General features: G+C 33.6%; 2 protein-coding genes across 9 annotated transcripts in view; both read right to left on the bottom strand.

Annotated features, from left to right (window-relative positions):
• LOC129741846 (uncharacterized) overlaps positions 1-22,476 on the bottom strand; it is a 138,891-nt gene that overhangs the window by 67,103 nt on the left and 49,312 nt on the right. The window contains exon 1 of one of the 8 annotated variants that reach the window (XM_055733641.1): positions 10,177-10,852. The exons of the other annotated variants lie outside the window; for them this stretch is intronic. The gene's annotated coding sequence lies outside the window, so the exon portion shown is untranslated. Of the gene's footprint in view, positions 1-10,176; positions 10,853-22,476 lie in introns of those variants that run through there. 8 annotated transcript variants of the gene reach the window in all.
• Positions 1-22,476, bottom strand: part of LOC129741851 (DNA-binding protein RFXANK) — a 134,388-nt gene that overhangs the window by 75,917 nt on the left and 35,995 nt on the right. The gene's annotated exons all lie outside the window — the stretch shown is intronic.

The raw sequence follows: 22,476 nt of genomic DNA, 5'->3' as shown, positions 1-22,476 counted from the left end.
CTGTGCAATAAATTGAATTATACCATGCTGTATGGTTATTTTATTATTTTAATCACAGCTTAGACTAACTTCACATATAAATATAGTTATTTTACTAAGAAAACTCATGCTTTCATTGGCACTTTTGCTTCAAACCACGATGAAATTACTATGTTCAGCAAAAATCAACCCACAGCATTTTATCAACAGTAGGTAATGGTTGGCTTCGAAGCGGCACAAATTTTCTTAAATTTTACCCTCGAATTTGGTAATTAAACTACGCACGTCGTTTGAGTGTAGTGTCGAGAAGCATAATGATTTTTTTCACTTTAAAAGTTTCAAGGAACAACAGAATGAAAAACTCGTTTTGTTAATTTTTAAATTGATTGTGTATCCTGTGATAATGTTTAGAATTTTTTTGATTTGCTATACACAGCAAAAATTATTTCCTGTAAAATTACGCAAATGTCCTGTAACAAAAAGGAGCAGGACATTTACCGTAATTTTACAGGTCGAAAACATGATTACTTGACATTTAATTTTTAATGTACAACTTTTTTACAGGACATTTGCTGTAACAATAAATGAATCTTCGTAAACTTTCAAAGAAAACAATTTAAAATAACAGGTTTTGTTAATTACAGGTGATTTATTTTAAAGGTTGCAGTTTCCAGTGACACGTAATAGTCAATATTTTTTTCTGTGTAGACAGTACATACAGAATAACATTCTTGCCTTTCATAGATTCATAGTTATTAGGTAGGGGAGAGTGGGGATACTTGATCCCCTTTTCTTATTTTTACCATATCTTTTTGGAAAAATTTAGCAACTCGCCGTCTTTGACATTTTCTGACAGCTTGTAACTTCAAATTTCTATGCTCCAAAAATTAGAACGATACTTGAACCCGTTGATGAACTAGAAGCATTTTCGTGGGAGTAAAAAAATTGCGATTTTTCTTAGGTTAGGGGAGACTTGATCCCCTATTGCAGGAGACTTGATATTTTATTCAGGAAGCCCTAATCCTTGTATAAAAATCAAACAAAACCCCAAGACAGAATGTTAATAGACTATTTTAGTCATGTTTGTTCTCTTTTCACAATTTATAGCAGACATAAGAAGAAAATTCTATAACTTTGTCTCAACGCTAATAACATTGCATGCTTAAAGGCGCTATTTTTAATAATTAAGAGAAAATTAATTATTTTTGCTCTTTTCTTCAGACAATTGTTTGATAAATATTAGTTTTTGGATAAATATTAGTAATTTCGTAATCAGCAATCATAACGATCAATTCAGAAGAAGAATATGCCGTTTGGAAGGGGGATCAATTGTACCCAACTCTAGGGGATCAATTGTACCCATAATCAACATTCTAGAAAACTTATTCTGAAAAAAGTTGAGAGTTTTCCATTGCTTTGAAAATATGGCATTATGAAGTTCATTTTACGCTCGAACGATTGATACATTGGAACAAATTTTTTTTTATAATTTTCCCATGTGAGAAACATTTTAAAGTGATGAAAAAAGATCTCCAAGTTACATTTTGTGAAATTTTTCAAACAAAGTTCAATTACTCAAACAATTATTTTGTTAAAATTTTTTAAACTACAAGCATTGTTATTTTGCTCATTTTGGCACATTTTTCTAGAACATTTGATCTTTGTAAGACATTCCAGTTTCGAGATATAGCTAAGGAATCAAGTATCCCCAGGGATCAAGTATCCTCATTCTCCCCTACCGTAATCCGGGGTAATATTGATCATTTTTTTCAATGTTTTTCGATTATTTTTCCTATTAAGGGGAATGTGGCATGTTTCAAATTTTTAAAACCAGTACTGGACTCCTATGAACGTAAAACATGGTTGCAGAAATTTATTGGACTACTTTGAATTTGTTTTAAAAATCGATTTCTGCGCTGTTCAGGAATTGTCGATTTGGGGTTACATTTATCAGTCTCCATTTCTACGGTTTTAACGAGTTTTCTTGATCATAAAAGATACAAAACACCTCCATAATTGTTTACAGATTCTAATTTACCAATTTTACCTTGCTTTTAAACGTTTTCTTCCAAAAACATTTTCTAATTTCTAACTATTTTTATTTTAATTTTTTCTTCAAAGTTAATCATTTGATAGGATTCCTATCGATTTGTCCAATAAGATTTTACTCTTGGAAAATGTTCTTACTTTTTAAATATCATAAATTTATCATTAAATGACTATAAAAATAGCACTATAACTATACATATACAAAGAAAAAAAGATGTTCTTTCACATTCAACCACCCGTTTGCTTCTAAATACTTTTTGATATCATCAGGAGAGCTGTTTGTTGGCGAGCTTTGGAAAAAATAGATATTTTAAGATTTTGAAATTGCACTTTTACTAACAGAAAACAATTTCAAATACAAACCAAATTTTGTCTAATTAATACTCAACTAATAGGCTTTCAAACGTAGAAAAAAGTTTTCAAAAATTCAAACTATAGACTAAGTTATTGATGATAATGTGGAAAAAAATTTATTGTTGGTCAAAGTTACCACGTTTTACGGTATTCATATGTAAAATTGTTTAAAATAAACAAAATCAATGTTAGCTCGATTCGTTAAAATTTTCAACTTGAAATACTATCAAAATACTAAAGCGTGGATCATCTTAAATCTGGACACATTGAAACGGGTCTATTTTGGAGCTATGCAAACGAGATAAAAAACTTTTGTACTCAAAATGTAGGGTTTTTATTGCCCTTTATAGGAAAAATAATTAAAAAAATTATTTCGACGAAGTTTTGATGAAATTTTGAATTTTTCGTTGAATACCATTCATCATAGTTTGGACAACTTGTTCGCTGACCCAGGGGCAATTTTGTTCCACCATCCCTTCATCTCTGTTGCATTCCAAGTCGTCCTACCATTCCTCTTCTTCATCTTCTGCTCGACAATTGCCCAATATTTTTCAATAGGGTGGAATTGAGGGCAGTTTAGTGGGCTGATGTTCTTTTCGACAAAATCCACCCTCTTGTCCCTATACCACAGTAGTACTTCTTTGCAGTAGTGGCAGCTTGCCAAATCTGGCCAAATCTAGCGAAATCTGGCCAAAACTTAACTGGTGATCTGATGTACGGGAGAATACGTTTTCTCAGGTACTTTCGTCTCGCGGTTTCCATCAAGTGAAACTTTTTTGAAACAAAATGAATCGTAATGAAATTTTAAGCACTGATAGAGGAAACATTTCAAAATAAAGTACTTTAAAAACATTCCAGATCAGACAACTAGCAGCGCTTTGGTATGATAAACAGTGCGTCCAGATGTAAGAAGATTTATGCTTTTATAATCTAATTCTAAAGAATGCATGTGCGCACAAACTTAGTCACAGATTTGGAACCCAAATGAGTTTGGTAACTTAATTTCGATTTTCTAGTTTCGATTTCCTTTCCTAGATTTATACAATTTAACCTTCTTCTACGGTGAAAAAAAGATCAATTAGACGGTAAGGGTAAAATAGACCCAGATTAATATTTTGGCTGTACATATCTTCAAAACTACTGAACCGATTTTAATAAATTACTAGCCGACCTGGTGCGCTTTGCTACAGCTTCTAAAATTGATGGAAATTTAACAAAAGAGATTTATTCTTTTTTCTTAAGTATTCATTTATGTTTTCAAAACATCTTCTAAAATTTGTTTTCCAATAATTTTTTTTGTTTCTAAAATTAAGATTATAGATTTATTTATTCACAATATGTACTTTTCTACGACAAATTTGACCTAATTACAATTATCTACAATTCAATACCAAATTCGGTGCCTTTCGAATGATTAACTCTCGACATCTTAAAAAAAAACTGTGGTGGCCCCCTCTTCTCTTCCTTTTTTGTTTATTGGTATCAGGGCGGTGGAGTCTTAACAACCATAGAGTCTTTTTCGGTATCCCAACATCCTCCCATGCTAAATTCAGTACCATTTGCTCGATTAATTCACTAGTTCTGCAAAACATTGTATGGGACCCCCCCCCCCCCCCCCCTCCTTTATGTTTCTCTAATGAAAGGTGGGAAGAGCTTCAAACAATCTTGGGAACATTACGTTCGTCCAAATACCCTCGCATGCCAAATTTTATTCCCCTCGCTTGATCAGTTATTGTGTATTGCAAAAAATTGTATGGGCCTATGCTTCCAATGCAAATCAGGAGGAGTTTCACACAATCATAGATCTTTTTCCCATTTCTTAATATATCCTCCCAAGCAAATTTGGTTCTGTTTGCTTGAAAAGTTATCAAATTTCGCAATGAAAATTGTATGGTAGCCCCCCTCGCCCTTTCAATCTCTCCACTGGAAGAAGGAAGGGGTCTCCAATAATTAATTATTGGAATATTTCTTGTATCCAAATACCCAAAATACCAAATCTGGTTCCATTTGCTTGACTGATTCTCGAGTTATCCTGCTTCCCCGGCCTCATAAGCACTCAAGTTTCAAGAAAGTTCCAAGAAAATCGGTTCATTAGTTTCCGAGTCTATAGGAAACAGACAGGCAGACAGAGATATAGAAATCTTTTTTTTAAATATATAGATATCGTCTTCATGTTTGCTATATATTTATGAAGAAAAAAAAGTTATAATTTTGTTGACGTCTGAAATTTGAGGCATATGAAAAAATGGTTAAACAAAGATGGCGTTTTTTAACGAAGGTCGTGACCATCCCGGTTCGAATAATGAAATTTCACTATGTCAGCTAAACTTTGGATGATTGAACCTTCCAAAAATTGTTCGCAAAATATCCATTTCGGGGAAATTTGACTTGTAGTTTGTTGGTGTTCCGGTGGCCGTAAATGTTAACAGTATTAATTTATTCTAATTACATAACATTTCAAAATAAAGTCGATATGTATTACCGGGTAATCAGAAAGCGTTTCAGAAAGAAAAAAGTCCGAAAAAACAATATTATTTTCAAAATAATTATAACTGCTAACAGCGTTGCTGTGTTTCATTGATTTTTGGAATCGTCAAGAATACATTTATCCGTCGATGTATTAATATGATGGGGTCCAATCAAAGTGTTGACTGCTATCTTGGATCTTCCGGTAGAAAAAAAATCTTTCTTAAAAAAATAGACATCCAACTTAGGCTAAGCTGCGCTGTATTTCATTTCTCAGTGAACCAATTTTCTTAAGCCAAATTTTAGTTTTTTGTCATTAATTTGCGGACCGCGGAAAAGGAACAGCCAGAGATTTCAGAAATTCGCTATAACATGTTTAAAGAAAAATGGAATAAGTGCGCAGATTTCAAAACCTTGAGTTAGCTGAAGCGACGTATTTGATTTCTTATAATATGATGGCCCTTATTCTGCGCCTCGAGTGACGTGACGATAGTAGAGTCACCCAAGTCACTCTATTCCAGCAGTCGGTTTAGGTGAGGAACGTCACTTCGGATGAACTTTGTGAGTTCTTACCCTATTCTCGTAGTCACCGTGGGTGAGAATCGTCGCATTCGGGTGACGATTTAAGGTGACAATTGTCGGTACCTTTTCAGGTCGCGACGAGATGGAAATTCAATGAAAAATTTATGAAACAGGGAATAATTTGGCTCTAAAAGTTCAACAACATTAAAGTGTGACCATTTAAAAAAAAATTCACGAACAAATCTAAATTCGCTGAACTAATTCGGCAATCGATGAGGATTGTCGGTACCTTTTCAGGTGGTGACGAAAAAGAAATTTAACAGAAAATTTATGTACACGGGAATGAAAGGCTCTAAATAGTTAATTAAATGATAAATAAGAATGATAGTTTTGAATATGTATGATTTTTTTTATTTATTGAAATTTTCTTGGGTTCTTGGGCGCAGCCTTGAAGATGGCGCAGTCATGTTGTAAGTTTTTGTCCAGTTCTAAGATTGCGACCACTTTTCCAAATCTAAAAAATAACAATAAAATCCATTAGTAAAGAATCAGTACGCCACTGTTCGGATCGATAATTTCCGGCATGCCACGGTGGTAACCTCGGTTGGGGAAAATATATAAACTGGCACCATTCGGAGCCGTCGGCATCTGATTTTGTTTTTTCGGCAATAATACCCAAATCCGAACCCAGCTTTGGAGCGAAATTTCTACTTACGTCGCACAATTCGTCCGCTTATCACCCTCAAGCAGCTTGCTGTGACCGTACCATCCGATGATGACCATTTTCGATTCGAAATTCTAAACCGTTACACAAAAAACTAATTCGGAAAATCCGAAGCGAAAGCAAAATCAAAACAGCACCAGCTAAATTCTACCATTTTGACAGATGTGTTCATTCGGCCACTCACCTAGAATGAACCTCTGTCACTTTACCCATATCGACTACGGGAATAAGGTGACAAATCTCACGGTGACTCCGAGGTGAGGTGACAATCATCACGTCACGCGCGGCGCAGAATAAGGGCCGATTTAAAAACTAAATTTAACGGTTCAGAGTAGTTGTGCTCAGGGTAACAAAAAGCGTAAAGCTAAAGTCGATATACCTCAGATTTGGTTCTTAATATGTTGAAATTCTATGAATTATTACTAGAATTGGTCTTCCTATCAGTCTTTTCATTATTATTTCATCACGATCGGTTGGAATTGAATGTTATTGAACAGAATGGCAATTTTTTCATCAAAATTCCTTGATGCTCATGACAATTTTGTTATGAAATCATTGAAATTTTTTATGTGAACTATTCAAATAACCTGCTGTGGTCTGTAAAACCAAGCACTTTTATTATTTCAAAATGAGCACTCAATCTATCTAAGTTCATGTCAATCAAAAGTTTTTCAATAAATTTTAACAAAATGAGTTATCTTTGATGCAAAACACCCATTTTATAAGAATATTTAGGCTTTAAGGTCGTTTTCTGAAAACTATAAAAATTAAAACTCGAAGTTTTAAGAAGCATATGATAGCAGACATTTGGACAATTTGAAAATTGTTGTGTTTATGAAAATCAATATGAGTTGTTTCGATTTTATAATGAAAACAATAATCCGGGTCTATATGACCCTAACCGGCTGATTGTCCTTTTTTGCTGGGTGATTTTTGTAACCCTATTCAAAAATCTAAAAATCTCATTTTAGGAAATGTCAGAAAATTTCATGTATCTAGCTTTAACCGTTCCTGAGATCTCGCTTCGAGACAGTACAGTTCGGGTCATACACACCATAGATTGCTCACATATTCGACACTGTGGGTGATCATTCGATTAGAGGAATGACGAACAATTAAAATCACATCATGGTGGTATGTTGAACACACTTTCAAAAATGATCCAAAATTTAAAATTAAACATGATCCTAATAATTAACAATGGTAATTCAATTACATTATTTCGTAATTTTTGGAACTCCGTGGAAACAGTGAGATAAGCAAATCTGTAGGGGAGAATGAGGATACTTGATCCCTAGGCCTGGGTATACTTGATTCCTCAGCTATATCTCGAAATTGGAGTGTCTTTCATACACAGAAAATTTTTTTTGACTATTACGTGTCACTGAATCTGCACACTTTAAAATAAATCAACCTGTAACTAACAAAACCTGTAATTTTAAATTGTTTTCCTTGAAAGTTTACGAAGATTCATTTATTATTACAGCAAATGTCCTGTAAAACAGTTGTACACTGAAAATTAAATGTCACGTAATTTGTTGTTCGACCTGTAAGATAACGGTAAATGTCCTGCTCCTTTTTGTTACAGGACATTTGCGTAATTTTACAGGAAATAATTTTTGCTGTGTAGTTCAAGAAAAAATTGCCAAATAGAAGAAAACAACAAACTTGTTATCTCAAAACATTTTGAAAATTTCGTTTTTATAGCTATTGCATTTTTTTTTGAAAACTCTATCAAAATGTGGCTTGAAGATCATTTTTATAACTTTAAAATGCATCCCACACGAACAAAATTATAATAAAAATATTTATTCCAATATGTCAATAGTTAGAGTATTATATGAACTTCTTAATGGCATATTTTCAAAGCATCCTTTTTTTAGAAGAAGTTTTTCAAAATGTATGTTATGGGTTCGCTTGATTCCTCGAGTCCAAAAAATATATTTTTCTTTTGAATGGATGTTGATAATTGCTAAGCACGCAAATATCAATATTCAATGAAAATAGGGTAGAAGACAAACTTTAAGAATTCTTTCTGTCTGACACTTATAATCTTTGAAATGATAAGTTATATGCCCAAAAAAGTCAATTTTATTTTTAGATTTTACCTGATTTTGCCAAAGCTTAGGGAACCCTGTTTAACCCTCCAAAGCTGTTCTGGTCAATATGACCCGAAGCGCACATTTCAAACTTCTTTATCATCATTCTGATATACTGAAGAACTGGGAATTTTGACAGACCAAGTATGTTCTATGAAAATAATGATCAAATTAACGACAAAAAATTAAAATTGAGTTTTGAAAATCGGTACATTGGGAAATGAAATACAGCTAAGTAAAGCCGAAATTGGACGTCGTTTTTTAAAAATAAGTTTTTTTTTCTACCGAAAGATCCGAGATAGTGATCAAAACTTTCATTGGACCCCAACATATCTATACATTCTGGGATAGATGGATTCTAGATGATTTCAAACATAAACGAAACAATTAAATACAGAAAAGCTGTCAGAAGTTATAAGTATTTTAAAAATAAAATTGTTTTTTCGGACTTTTTACTTTCTGAACCAGTTTCTGATAACCTGGTAATACATATCGACTTAATTTTAAATGTTGAGTAATTAGAATACATTACCTACACCATGAATATAATATTATGAAAATCGGTTAACATTTACAGCCAGGAGAACGAAATCAAACCACAACTCAACTGAACCTCTTCTTCACGGTGGGGTCCCAAGAACGGAGATTCAACGAAGCATCCTGCGACTAAGTATTATTGTCCCAAATGAAACCCTCATCGAGCAACTACCATGCTACCGCTACGACAGAGGAATAAAAAACTGCACACCTCTTGTTGATTTAACACTTACTAAGAAACATCCGGAAAGTGGTAGTTGGAATCAACTACTTGAAGAGTTTATGATCTCGAAATACGAAGGAGCAATCCAACTGGCTACTGATGGCTCAAAGTTTGGCGACAAAGTGGGATCAGCAGTCGTTACTTACGATTCACAGGATCCAGTACTACGAAAACTACCTCACAGCGCTTCAGTGTATAGTGCAGAAATGTTTGCTATAAAATGTGCAGTTGACATAATATCATCTAGACAAAGCAACTCTTTTATTATCATGTCGGATAGTATGAGTAGTTTGATGCACTTGGGAAATAATGCTGTCGGTAGTCGTTGTGGCGAACTTTGGTACCAAATTCGACAACGTATATCGGAACTGATTATCTCTGGCTATCATATTGTGCTCTTGTGGATACCGGCGCACAAGGGTCTAGTCCTCAATGAAATGGCGGAAGCCAGAATTTAGAAATAAAATTTATCTAAAAAAAAAAAACTCAAATTTCCCCGAAACGGATATTTAGCAAACGGCTTTGGAAAGATCAAGTCTCCTTTAACTTTCAAAATATCACACATTTTTCAGTCCCACAAAATGCTTCTAGTTTATTTACGGGATCATGCCTCGCAGTATATAAACTTGAAATTACACGCTGTCAGAAAATCCGTAAAACGGTAATCTGCAAATGTTTTCCAAAAATATTTGATGAAAATAAGAAAAGGGATCAAGTATCCCAATTCTCCCCATCTGTCGACAGAAAATTCACCACCCGGGTGAAACAAAATCGCACCCCCATCGACAACAAATAATAAAAGTGCACATAAGTGAAATTTTTTCACGTTTTGATCGAGCTATACAGTCCCCTTAAAGTGATCGGTAATGATCATAAACACACACTGATCACACCAGGAATAGCGAGTAGTAATTATTTTGCATATCCAGTACCCAAATATGTGAAAAAATATACCTAAGAAACAGTCGAAAGCAGAAGCAGTCACATTGACGCTTGACATTTATGAACAGAAACTTGATAAAAAAAACATCCTACAATTTTCTGATTTGATGTTAAATCACATTTCAAATAGGAGTACGAAATAAATAGTTCGATTTTGATGTTTGATTTGCGTAATAATTCGAATAGTAGAAGCCAATGTTTACAAAAGAAATTAACGTTCTGTTTGAGGAATTAAATAAAAGTGATAATTATAAAAAAGATCTCAAATGTGAGCTACATACCTTATGATTTTGTTATTCTTTCTTGATGAAAAATTTGCTTCTAAGAGGGTTTTTTTCTCAATTTGCAGTTTATTGCTTTTCTTTTGAATATCTTCAAGTCACTGTGAAACGATCCAGCGCAAAGCGACCTAAATTACAGCCTACATTAAATGGAGTAACCAATGACCTCCAGGCAGTTGCAGCAGGGCGGTAAAATATCCTTAATAATTTAATCACAACCCAGTTGAAAAGGTTAAACTGGAGGAGACTCGATGTATGTACGGTACATCACTTCCAAGCTGCGGCGCTGTTTTCAATTGTGAGAAAATATCAATTTTCTTCAATCAGCTATTGACACGTTTCCATTCGGAGGAATAGACTTCGTCCAGGAGTAGAACAGCACAAGCGAAAGGCGGGGGCGTATAATTGCCGTTGGCTCACAAACCTTGTTGAATTTTTAAATAATTCTACACACTGAAAGTTTTAAAGGACGGCTAGCCGGGGTCAGTTGTAACAGTTCAACACTTGGAAACAAAACGCTAGAAATAATAAACACCGATAGATTTCGCTATTCCGATTGAAGTCCCTTTAGGGGTTCTACTTTTTTGAACCGTTGAAGTAGGAACAAGGTACAGGTACTCAAAGGATTTCAGAAACTTTCCCACCGAGCAGGATAATGCGTCAATTACGACCGAAGGGCATGGTGTGACTGAGTGACTTTTGAATAAGGGTGCTACTCTTGAGCGCCACACCTGTTCTGTTCTTTTCTGTGCTGTTCACTGTCTGCCGGATCGGTTGATATTCTATTCTATTCTACCCGATATCTAGTGGCAAGGCTCGAGGATAGATATGTATCTATTATAACTATTCACGACAAGCTAGTACGAGTGTCGATTGTGGGGACTGGAAAGCTGGTACCCCAGGGGCTCGCTTTTTGGGGTCATTCAAGGTAGGAGCTGAGGTACCCAGGAATGTTTCGATAAAGTTGCTACTTTCTGGCGGGCTTAACGGATATTGACACGAGATTACCGTTGAGCGAGAATCCATATCGCCGTGCGTGGGTGGACAAATGACAGCACAATAGCTGTAATAAAATAAAGTGACTTTGAACAATGCCCATGTGTGATAGGAACATGTACCTACATATCACAACAATTGTAACTTGTTCTATTAACCTACATTTCCGGTAATTTTATCTTAACCTAATTCGCTCTTGAGTGTCAATATGACACTATTGGAAGTTTTGTGTCTAGTAACTTTATTCGAAACTTTACAGAAATCTTTAATTTTGCTTAATTTTTTTTTATTAAAGTCCAGATAAAAAACTTCCTAATCAGACCTTGAGTGTCACTCCTCTCTTAAAATTGCTATATCACTCTTGTTTTTCAACCGATTTTGTCAAAGTTCATAGTTTTTGAAACTTCTGAATGCAACTCAATTATGTTTCAAAGACAATATTCAGTTACAACACTTCAGTTTTCGGTTCTTCAAAGTAAGAAAAAAAATCCGAAAAACATAGTTTGGATATATCCAAGAATATCCAAGAAAGCTGAAATTAGAAGCTATATGTTACACACAAGGATACATTTTTTTATTTTTTATAAAATCTATGTTCATATATCACTAAAGATGAAAAAGAGGTGTTAAAACCGTACTTTTCAATCAATGAACCGTCTAAATTTTTTAAGTTACACCAGATACATTAAAAAAAAGGATTGGAAAGTGAATGAAATTTGGCACATTTTGGCATTTTTAGATTTTGAAAATACGAAACAGAATTTTTGACCAATTTTTAAAGAAAGCCATTTTTACGATCTTATCATCAATTTGCAGTTTCTAAGATTTTCTAACACTCAAATTTAACTTTGCATTGGATTTTGATTATATTTTCGCAATAAATTTAGGTATTTTCACCAGAAAGGCAATTTTATAGCGATTATAGTGAGGGAAATGTGAAATGTTAAGTTATTAAATAATTTTAAAAAATCATTGTTTTCCGAACAAAATAATAAATATCCCTAATCAAACCTAAAAGTTTTTGAACTTTACTCCTGAAAACGTTACTTTAAAATTTTGCAAAAAAATGGATTAGTTGCGAACCAAACAAAGCTTTTTAACCTCAGGGTTTGACAAATAAAAAAAAATACCACAAATTCACTTTATCTTCACTTAATCCCATGTATTTTGAACAAATAATAACTGCAAAGTTTTTAGCATAATTTATTCTAATCTATCAGACAGTGATAAAAATATTAGCGAAAGAACTACACGTGTTGAATGTACACTAGACTCAGTCGATTTGGGGTTATTTTTGAATTTCTCAAACCCTTGGGTCTAAAAAGTTTCGTTTTGGTTTAAAAATCATCCATGATTTTTTGCAGAATTTTTAAGTAACGTTTACATGAGTAAATTTGATTTTATATTTTTATGGGAAAATTGAATATTTTGTACTGAAAAATCAACATCATTTTTTGTTTCTTCTGTGGAATCGAGCTTATGCTTTTTGTGCCAACAACCTTGTTGAAGATCATAACTTCGTATCTAATTAGCTAAAATCGTTATTAGCTGTTTAACAGGGTTATGTCTTTTGGCATTGACAAACAATAAATTTAAATGACATCAAAGCTGGGTGCCTAGCGAAGTATTGCATGAAAAGTTATCGTCCAATACCTCGCTAGGCACCCAGCTGTGATGTCAATTGAATTTATTGCATTTCAATGCCAAAAGACTACCCCTGTTCAACAGCCAATAACTTTTTGGCCTAATTAGATACGAAGTTAGGTTTTCAACTACAAATAGCCGAAATTAAAACTCAGAATCAACCCAATCACAGAAAAAATTGCTCAGAATGCACATTTCTCAAAATGGCAAAAATCTCAGATTTTTTTTCTCTAGTTGATTGTTTTTTATTGTTCCACGTTTAATCTTACTTTTTTTTAATTTCAAATGATTGTTTTTCAAAATAATTTTTCAAAGGAAACACTTGTTTGAAAGTTCCCACTTTAATTTATTTTAAAACCAATATTGTAGTTTGTTTCAAGTTTGGTACTTTTCTCGATAAAAAAAAAAATCTGGTAAATAGTTTATTTTGGCGAATGGTCCGTCTAAGGAAAAAAAATCCGAAAAAACGTTCTTTCTGGCGAGTAAAATTCTGGGGATTTTTCATTTTGGGTAAAGGTTTTCGGAAAAATTAAGTACAACCGATTTATTGTTATATAAATAAGAAAAAAACTGAAGTTGTGGGTGAATCGAACTACCCCCCCTTCGAAACTCCGAATGGGAGCCTCTTATTGTTGAAATTTTCGCTGAATTATTGAAAATTTTTGCTGAAACAAAGCAATCGAAAGATTTCCTTCAAATCAACCATCGTTTTGATTCAGTAGAATTATTCAACCAAGTAGGCTCACAACACATAATAGAGAGTAAATTTCAACTTTTTTCCAAAAACAGGAATTTTCTTTTATGAGTATCTCAGAAACCGTAATAGATGCTGATAAAATTTGACCCTATAATGCGATTATCTCAAAATGTTCGCAACTTTTTAGGACTTTCAGGGTGCCAATGTGTTCAGCGTAAAATTTTATATTAGAATCACTTGTTCACTCAAAACAATACAAATTTCAAGATCAAAAATCGACAAAGTTTTTAAATTTTTCCTTTTCCCCTAAAACACAATTTTCTTTGTGAATATCTCAAAGGCCGTAGAAGCTGAATTCATGTCACAAAATTTTATACTATTAAGAAGCTTTTTTTCACAGCCTTCAAACTTTGTGTACATTTTTAATGTGATATCTTGTTATTCCGACTTGTTCGATCGTAAATTTCAGTGTTTTTTTTTATAATTTTTTCCTTATTTCAATTCGAACTTTCATAAATAACATCGTTAAAATTACTACTATTTCTCACAATCTATATTTGAACAAATATTTAAATGAAAAATTGAAAAAAAAATCAAAATATTGTGAATTTTTAAGTAATAGCTTATTAAAAAATTAACCAAACTTTTTTCCATTTATAAAAATTCAACTATCTGAAGGATCAAGACAGCTTTCAGAGAAAATTTCCTTTATAGATTTTTACACAAAAACCAATTTTGCAACGTGAATTCACTCATTCTCGCTGTTGTAACTCAGCTGGACTTCAGCCGATTTGTAAAAAAATAGTGTTTCAGAATCGTCTCGTCATTTTCAAAGACGATCAATATTGTTTTTGCTAAAAAATGTCAAACTTCCCACGTCAAATTTAAAAAATTCCTTTTTTGTGACGTGAGTTCATTCATTTCCTACTTTTTATCGCTTTCTTAAACTACTCCATCTAATATAAACAAATTATGTTTTTTTACACAATGCAGCTACAGGGCCACTCAATTTAAATTTTTCATTCCCCGCATTTTTTCGATTTTTGCCCGCATGGTTTCACGAAATTTCCGATTCTCAAAAACGAAAAATCAGTCACAGAAGCTCTGTTTAACGGTTTTCTACCTTCAATAAGTGATTTCATTATAAATTTAAACTAAACCTCGACATCTTATCACATTTAAGATTTCAATTATAAAAAACTTCAGCATGCCGAGACAGGCCCACATATTTTTTAAAATAAGAAAATAAAAAAAAACCCAAACTAAAAAGAGAAGATGAGCAATGTTTGTTTGGGTAATTTATGAGATTTTTTTAAAACAGTGATAATATTAGAGGATATAGATAATTCACCTTCTGAAACCTGCTGTTTTTTTTAAATAGAGGTACTTGAAACAAACTGGAAAGATTTGGATTTATCAGAAATTCTGTACTAAGTGTATGAATATGATAGAAAGATGTCTTAAAGTAAACTTATTTTCATTAAATGGCATATTAAATGATTCAACATCATGTGATTTATTTGTTTCAAAAACTTTGTTTGAATGTATTTAAAATTTTTTTTAAAACCCTAGGCTTTTCAAGAAAACATTTTTCAAAACGTGAATTCAGTTTAAAAATGGTTTTGATTAGACCGTGTGAGTTTAGGTCAGGAATTAAGTGATGTGTTTTTTTTTTCATACAACAACAATTATACAAAAAATTTCCTTTCTTTCTCCTTTATATTTCATCTAAAAATATTTCTTAGTTTTTAATTATATATCAGAGGACAAATAATCGGAATTTGACCAGACCGACTAGAACGTCATGAGCATTTTTTCAAAAAAAATCAGTTTAATGTAAGTAGTGAGCTACTTTAAGGAGTATCGTTCGCACTAACTGATGTGTGCTCTCAGTTTTACCCAAAGCTGATAAAAACCTGATCATCTGACGACCGATCAGTCTTAAGTAACCACAGAAACAATCGTACAGGGCTCCCTCCAGCAAATAAAGTTAAAGTCAAAACGTTTAAGTTCCGTGATTTAAGTTTAATAATAAAATGACCAATCATTGAAGACATAAATAAAGTGTTATTCTATGTCAATCCGTGCTTCTCAGTCCAATCCGAAAGTGCAAAATTAAGTTGCTTCAAATCTCAACATCATCCATGAAACTAATTTCCGTCAATCATATCAGCCTTTTCGGTCTTGTAAATGAGATTCAAATTCTGTTGTTTGAAAATTATCTCATGGCGATGGTTCTCAGTTCGGCCTGGTCGAACCCAACCAAATATTCGTTAAAAAAAATTCAAAAGGCTCAAAATGTTAAATTGTAACAAAAATTAAAAGATAAGTTGTAATTTTAAAGTTGTTTTGATAACTTTTGCTTAATAGGCGCTTATAGCCTTTTTACTTTTAGTTACTTTTCACTAAAATTCAAACTCGACTCTCTCATCCGTCCGAACAAACCGGACGGATGAGAGAGTCGGGTATAAATTTTAGTGAAAAGTAACTAAAAGTAAAAATGGAATTCACTACAGCCTTCTTCTCCCCTATTTGTTGGCTTCAAAGCGATTTCGAAGCAAACAACTCAGACCATTTTTTCTTACGGATAGGGAAACAATTTTCCTTGATAAAAGTTCAAACTAAAGAGAAATTTTATTTCATCGTCATTCAAAATTATAACTTTTCCCGCGTTAGGTACAATAAATAACCGGCTTGAACAACCAAATGGGTAACATTCAGAAACATTCACAATGGTAACGCTACAAGGGGTTATGCACAAACTTCTGTGACGTTCGTTTCAGGGTGACTAAAATAATTGAAAGCAACCCAACTTTCATTAAATTCAACGAATCTCAAGTCAAAAGATGATCTGAGTTAATTTAAGGTTGCAAGAATTTTTTCAATACATATTCGAGCCTTACTAATCCGGACATTTTTACATAAAAACCTGTCAAAATACTGGCATTTGCTTTCAAAATTAAAGACCAAAAGTCCGGGTAATATTCGGCCCAATTTCGTCAAAACCAAGACTCTACTAAAATCAAGAGTTAAAAGTTAAAAAATAAATTTATCACTAAAACTAAACGACAGATTTTAAAAAGTGTTTTAGGCTTATTATTATGAAACTCAAACCAATTCGTGGTGAAGGTATTTATAAATGATAGGGGAAATAAGGGCATAACGAGCACCCAGGGCATAATAAGCACTCCTTTTTTCTACAAAAGTACATATTTTCTTAAGCAAATTTTCATGAGGATTTGTTTCGTACTACCTATAGTATTAATTTTTCACCAAAAATGAAATATTCTTATCATCTTTACAGAAATACTAAATAATAACCATCTAGGTTCTCAAGTGACGTAGATAATATCATTTTTGAGCACCGTGACCATGATGAGCGTTTTCTGCCGAGGAATCTATCAGCGAATTCGACTCGATGAAAATCAACTGAATAATAGAGCTACAGCTTGACTTTTTTCATCTGTCGATTTGGCCTATTGGTAAGGTGTCGTAGAGGTAATCAGAAGACTCGAGTTCGATTTGACTTCATCGAGTTGAATTCGCTGCTAGATTCCTCGGCAGAAAACGCTCATCTTGCCCCGAAAAATGATGCTTATACTGCCCCAGTGGGGGTTCTCATTATGCCTTTACAGGGACTGGTTTTCAGCTTTCGGCAAAAAAATTTAAAATGCATTTTTTTCAAGTTTCATCCAATAAGGCAATAGACTATTTGAGTGTCTGAACACGAAACAATGTTGTTTTTCACATATTATAGCTGTTCTCTATGGTTGAATAAGCGTTTTCCTTAAGGTGGCCATTATGCCCTTATCTCCCCTAGATATAATATAAAAGTTTCTCAAAATTTCATTCTAGTATTTTTTTATATTTCATTCAAAAATACTATGAACTTCTATACGTCTTTAATTTCAACTGTTCAACCCTCACCGATAAAGCCGCAAAATAATTTCAAAACACAAATTCACGGTGATTTATCTTCCTAAACTAAGAAATACAGTAGAGGAATTTATGGTCCTCACAGTTTTCGCAAAACATAGATTTAACTTACCATATTTAATAGAAAAATGTCTCTTAATGCCTAGAAAATCATATAAGTACTTAAAAAACGAACGAATTTTCAATGATAGCTTTTAAAAATGATAATGTTTTTCCTCCGGTTTCATCGGAAACAAACTACGCCCAAAAATGAATCAACAAATAGGATTGATGCCATGCTGTATGTATTTACATATGTATACATGTATTGCGCAATTTTAGATGTAAAAATTTGGGTAACGTTATAGACAATTTCGAACATTTTGTTTCATATTCAAACGTCAAAAAATGAGAAATTTGTAAAAAAATTTATTCATACATATCAGCACCAACATGTGAAAAGGGTATAGAAGACAAAATAAATAAAACCCATTTCCAGTGGATTCAAATAGCCCAATATGAGCTCTACTTAACAAAAAAAACCGTTTTCAGTTTATCAGTTTTCGTTAGATTTATAATGCAGTTTAAGCAAAGGATCTAAAAAATTTAAAGCCATAAATGACATTATCCTAACATAAGTTGTTTTATACACCCTTTACTCCACTACAAAGCAAAAGGACTAGATGCAAAACATTAATAGGGGAAGATTGCAGAAAGCTATTCACTCACTCCTATAGAGAGAACGATAAGCGTTTGTCAAAATTAGGGAAAATATTATCGCCACCTCACTCACACATATGAGACATACAGTACAAAGGAAAGGGTGTATAAAAAATTTTGACGAAATTCATACTCCAGCTAGGTTCTACAAACAATTGCGAGCTATTTTTCCATAATAATACCCTCGTGTCGATAAAAACATATTTAGAATGATCCTACGCACCGGTTTGACCATATAGACTTGGAAAATTCCTCTTCAATTTTAATTACCGATTTAAAAAAGTTGCAAAATTTTTAAACGCGTTTTTCTCGGAACGTCATTAATGAACATAGACCCTTTTCACGTGCTGGTGCTGATATGATTTTTTCCGTTTGTTGAATAAAGCATAAAAACACTTTAACACGTTCGTCGCCATGGGACCCATATTCGTGTAACGGGTGTATTTCCTGGGAGGCCCCGTCGCATCAAAAACGTGTGAAGCTCTCTTACTCAAGTTTGCCGCTGAGTTTTGTCACACGTTGCAATCTGGGATTATCCCTCTTTTTTTTCTCGCCCCGAGAATATCTTTGGGCCCGGCTAGTAAAGCTTGCAAAATGAGCAAGGCGACGAACGTGTTAAGTCATTTTTCTCGTTATGAGCAGACGTAAATGTGATTAAATCTTTTTGTTCTTTTTTAAACACTTTTCTCAAATTTTACGGTGGCTCCAGAGAGCTATTATAAAAAGATTATATCAAAATATAATTACGTAAAAAAAAATCTCAGTTTATGAAACCAACAGATTTTAAACATATCAGTCGTAATTTGATACATAATTCTTAAGGCTTGTGGTAAAACTGGCAAGTCAGTTGCTTTCTGGGCCGATGTTCGTGAGTTCGAGCTCAAGAGTAAACATCGATCACAGTTGTACCGGATAAGTTTTTCAATGACTGTCCGCCAACTGCATCGTTGTTATGAGTTGCGAATAACATAAAGATGTTAAAACGACTAAAATGGAAACAAAAAAAAAATAATTCTTCTTCGAACATTTCAATTTAATTATGAAGATATTTGGGCAACAAAGCTACGCTTTTTCGAATGCAGCTTTCTCCTTTTGAGGCGATTGTTGAGTTTACTTTAACACGTTCGTCGCCACTTCACCCATATTTGGCAGACGGGTGTATTTCCTGGGGGGCCCCGTCACATCAAAAAGCAGGTGACGCTCTCTTACTGGAGTTTAACGCTCAGCTTCGCCACACGTTTCAAATATGGGAGTTCTCACTCTTTGCTTTCTCTCTCTGAAAATTTCTTTGGGCCCGGCTAGCAAAACTACCAAAATGAGCGTGGCGACGAACGTGTTAAGTGGGTTGATATTCGCCTTTTAGTTTCAAGTTTTTTAGTCCATTAGAGGACCATTTATGGTATTCATTCTTAAACTGATATTTTGTACTTTTGCTTCTGGTTTATAACTAGTTCAATAATAAAAAATGAAATGATATTCAATAATATACATTATTATTTTGACTTTTTTATACTAAACTTTCACTCTTTCAACAATCAAAGTATCGTTCTTATGTATACTGAGAAAACTCCAATAGGGCCTATTTCTTTTTTTTTAAATTTATTCAGGATCTTTTTTGACATTCCCTCCTTTCAAAACGTCTGTTTTGAAAAATTCTTACCTTTCTTCTGTTTCCACTTATTACGCGTTTCAGAGACATTAAATAGAAACATGCACATATAAACTCATTCAAAGGTGGAAAGTTGCACAAACATCGAAGCAGTATAGTGTAGTGTAAAATAAAGGAAAAAATTTTCGACTTTTGTCAACGCACTGTGCAGAGTATATCATACGGTTGTTGTATGATTTATCTGTAAGTATTTGCTCTGATATTTTCTCCTCTCAGGAGCGATTTTTAATAATAAGAGGTTTTTAGTGATTGTTGACCTCTCAAGTAAATTTTATGCTTAAATTGCCATATTCGTGTTCAGTTTTTGCATGTCAATTTACAACCATTTTCAATATTTGATTATAATGTAGCAAAAAAATTTCAAATAAGTTTTATTTTTGAAATATCGCACTAAAATATTTGTTCAACAATTCAATTTCCAATTGCAAAAAGGCTTGCTTTTCTACCGAAAAACAGTGCCGAAAAATACCTCTTGAGAGTATTTTCTGATATTTCAAAAATTTATGCATGCAACTTGTTGTAAAACCTGATTAGAATTTTACTGTCCACAGCTATTTCTGGTTCACGCCTTCCTTTAAACCTTTTGATGTTCAAACAAAAACTTAACCACTTGGTAAATTAGATCTATGTACATTTGACTGCCTTATGCATTGTATTTCATATCATGTCAGAATTATGATGGATCGGAAATTGATTTGACCCCTGCGCCTGAAACAGTTTACAGTTTTCCCTCCCAGCTTGATAGGCTCAACCAAACTTTGAAAGCATGCTTCATCGTAATAAAGAAGCCAACTAATGTCATAAGCAACAAAGCGACGTACGGGTAAATCAGTTCCTCCAAAAGTGAAAAAGAAAGCACACTACCATTTCTTTGTTCACCGATAAAGTTTGAGCGCAGTTTACATATGTTGAATCGAGTGTAACAGGTGCAAACATAAATGCAACACTTGGTTTTCTTCTTAAACGTTAGATTGACGAAAACAACATGGAACGATTTTTTTATTCTCTATATCTAAATTTCAAAGGAAGTGTGACTTAGTATTTATTTAACCAAAACAGCAACAAGACCATCCTTGCTTTCGTCATTATTACCATATTATTTTTATTACCTTGTTCAACCTACCTCACACCTACCTGTACTCGCCAACAGATCATTCAGTTTAAATTAAGAATCGACTGGAATCTATAGATGAATTAACTCAAGGTCAAGCCTTTCCATCAGTAAGCAGAAACAGATGGGTTCAAATTAAGTTGGCTTGGCACAAACACTTATCATGATACGGGAAAAATTTGCGTCAAAATTAAGCTGTTTGTGATTTTCCACCAAACAACTCCATCTCGGTTACAGCAAATCGTCACGCCATACCGGATCGGGGTTTATTGGTTCAGTAAATCAGTATCTCTCCAGCAGGCTGGCAATCGGGTAACCATTCATATCGGGACATCAGAAGTGGCAAATTACTTAGCTCTCTACTATTGGCACCCCGCAAAACTGGAAGCAGAAAAAAATGAACACGTTTACTGTATGGCATGTCAGACACCATTAAGCAGGAAGAAGGATTATTTTTGCCGACGCGCGGTTGAGTTCATTCTGGTGTCGTGTTCATGACATTGCATTGCAAAGCGATGCCAACGTTTGGGTAATCTATGACAGTCAACTGTGCTAAAAATGATCTTTTTAAATGTTGTTAAACTGACATTGATTTTTTAATTTGACAAATTGAGGATTTAATGCTATTTTTATATTTAGTGCCACCAATATGCGGCAATGGAAGGGCTGTAGAGTTTAGGTGATATTTTTGCAATATTGGGATGCAGCTAAAACTATTACCTAGCAACTTTTGACAGATCTAACGGTTTTTTTTTAAGAAGAGAAAGAATAACTTTTCGTTTCCGTTGCCTATGATGTGATTTGTGCATTTGAATGCTATTTGTCAAAAGGTGGAAACGAAAAACTATTTATATGTTGATTAAAGTATTATGATGGTTGTTGAGACCACAATTTTTTTTTACAAGTTCATAAATACTTTACTCAACACCTGGCCTGAGCCGGAGTAAGCCATCGGGGGCCCGGGCAATTTTTCTCTTCATTCTCTTCATTATCTTCAATAACACTAAGATTTTGAATGAAACAAAATGTATAAAATTCAAAACCTAAAATCAAATTTTATCCAGAACCACGCTTCAGTGTCTCGAATTAAAATCATATTTTCAAGATTCGAAAAACACAAATGAAATTCTAAAGCATGGATCACTTCAAATCTGGACGCGTTAAAACGGGTCTATCTCGGAGCTATGTTAACGAAAAAAAATGTTTTTATTGCACTTCAAAGGAAAAAGAAGAAAAAAAATATTTCGATGTTTTTTTGATAAAATTTCGAACTTTTCGTCTAGAACTCATCAAAGTTTGGACACCCTATTCACTGACCTCAGCGGCCATTTTGTTCCACAATCTCTTCATCTCTGTTGCTTCCCGAGTCGTCCTACCATTTTTCTTCATCTTCTGCTTGACAATTGCCCAATTTTTCGATAGAGCGGAATTGAAGGCAGTTGAGTGGGTTGATGTCCTTTTCAACAAAATCCACCCGTTGGCCGAATACCACTGTCGTACCTCCTAGCTGTAGTGGCAGCATGCCAAATCTGGCGAAAACTCTACTGG

Source organism: Uranotaenia lowii, chromosome 2 (assembly GCF_029784155.1).
Source record: "Uranotaenia lowii strain MFRU-FL chromosome 2, ASM2978415v1, whole genome shotgun sequence".
Classification (NCBI taxonomy): Eukaryota; Metazoa; Arthropoda; class Insecta; order Diptera; family Culicidae; genus Uranotaenia; species Uranotaenia lowii.
Note: the sequence above shows the minus strand (reverse complement) of the source record. Positions and strands in the feature narration are given on the sequence as shown.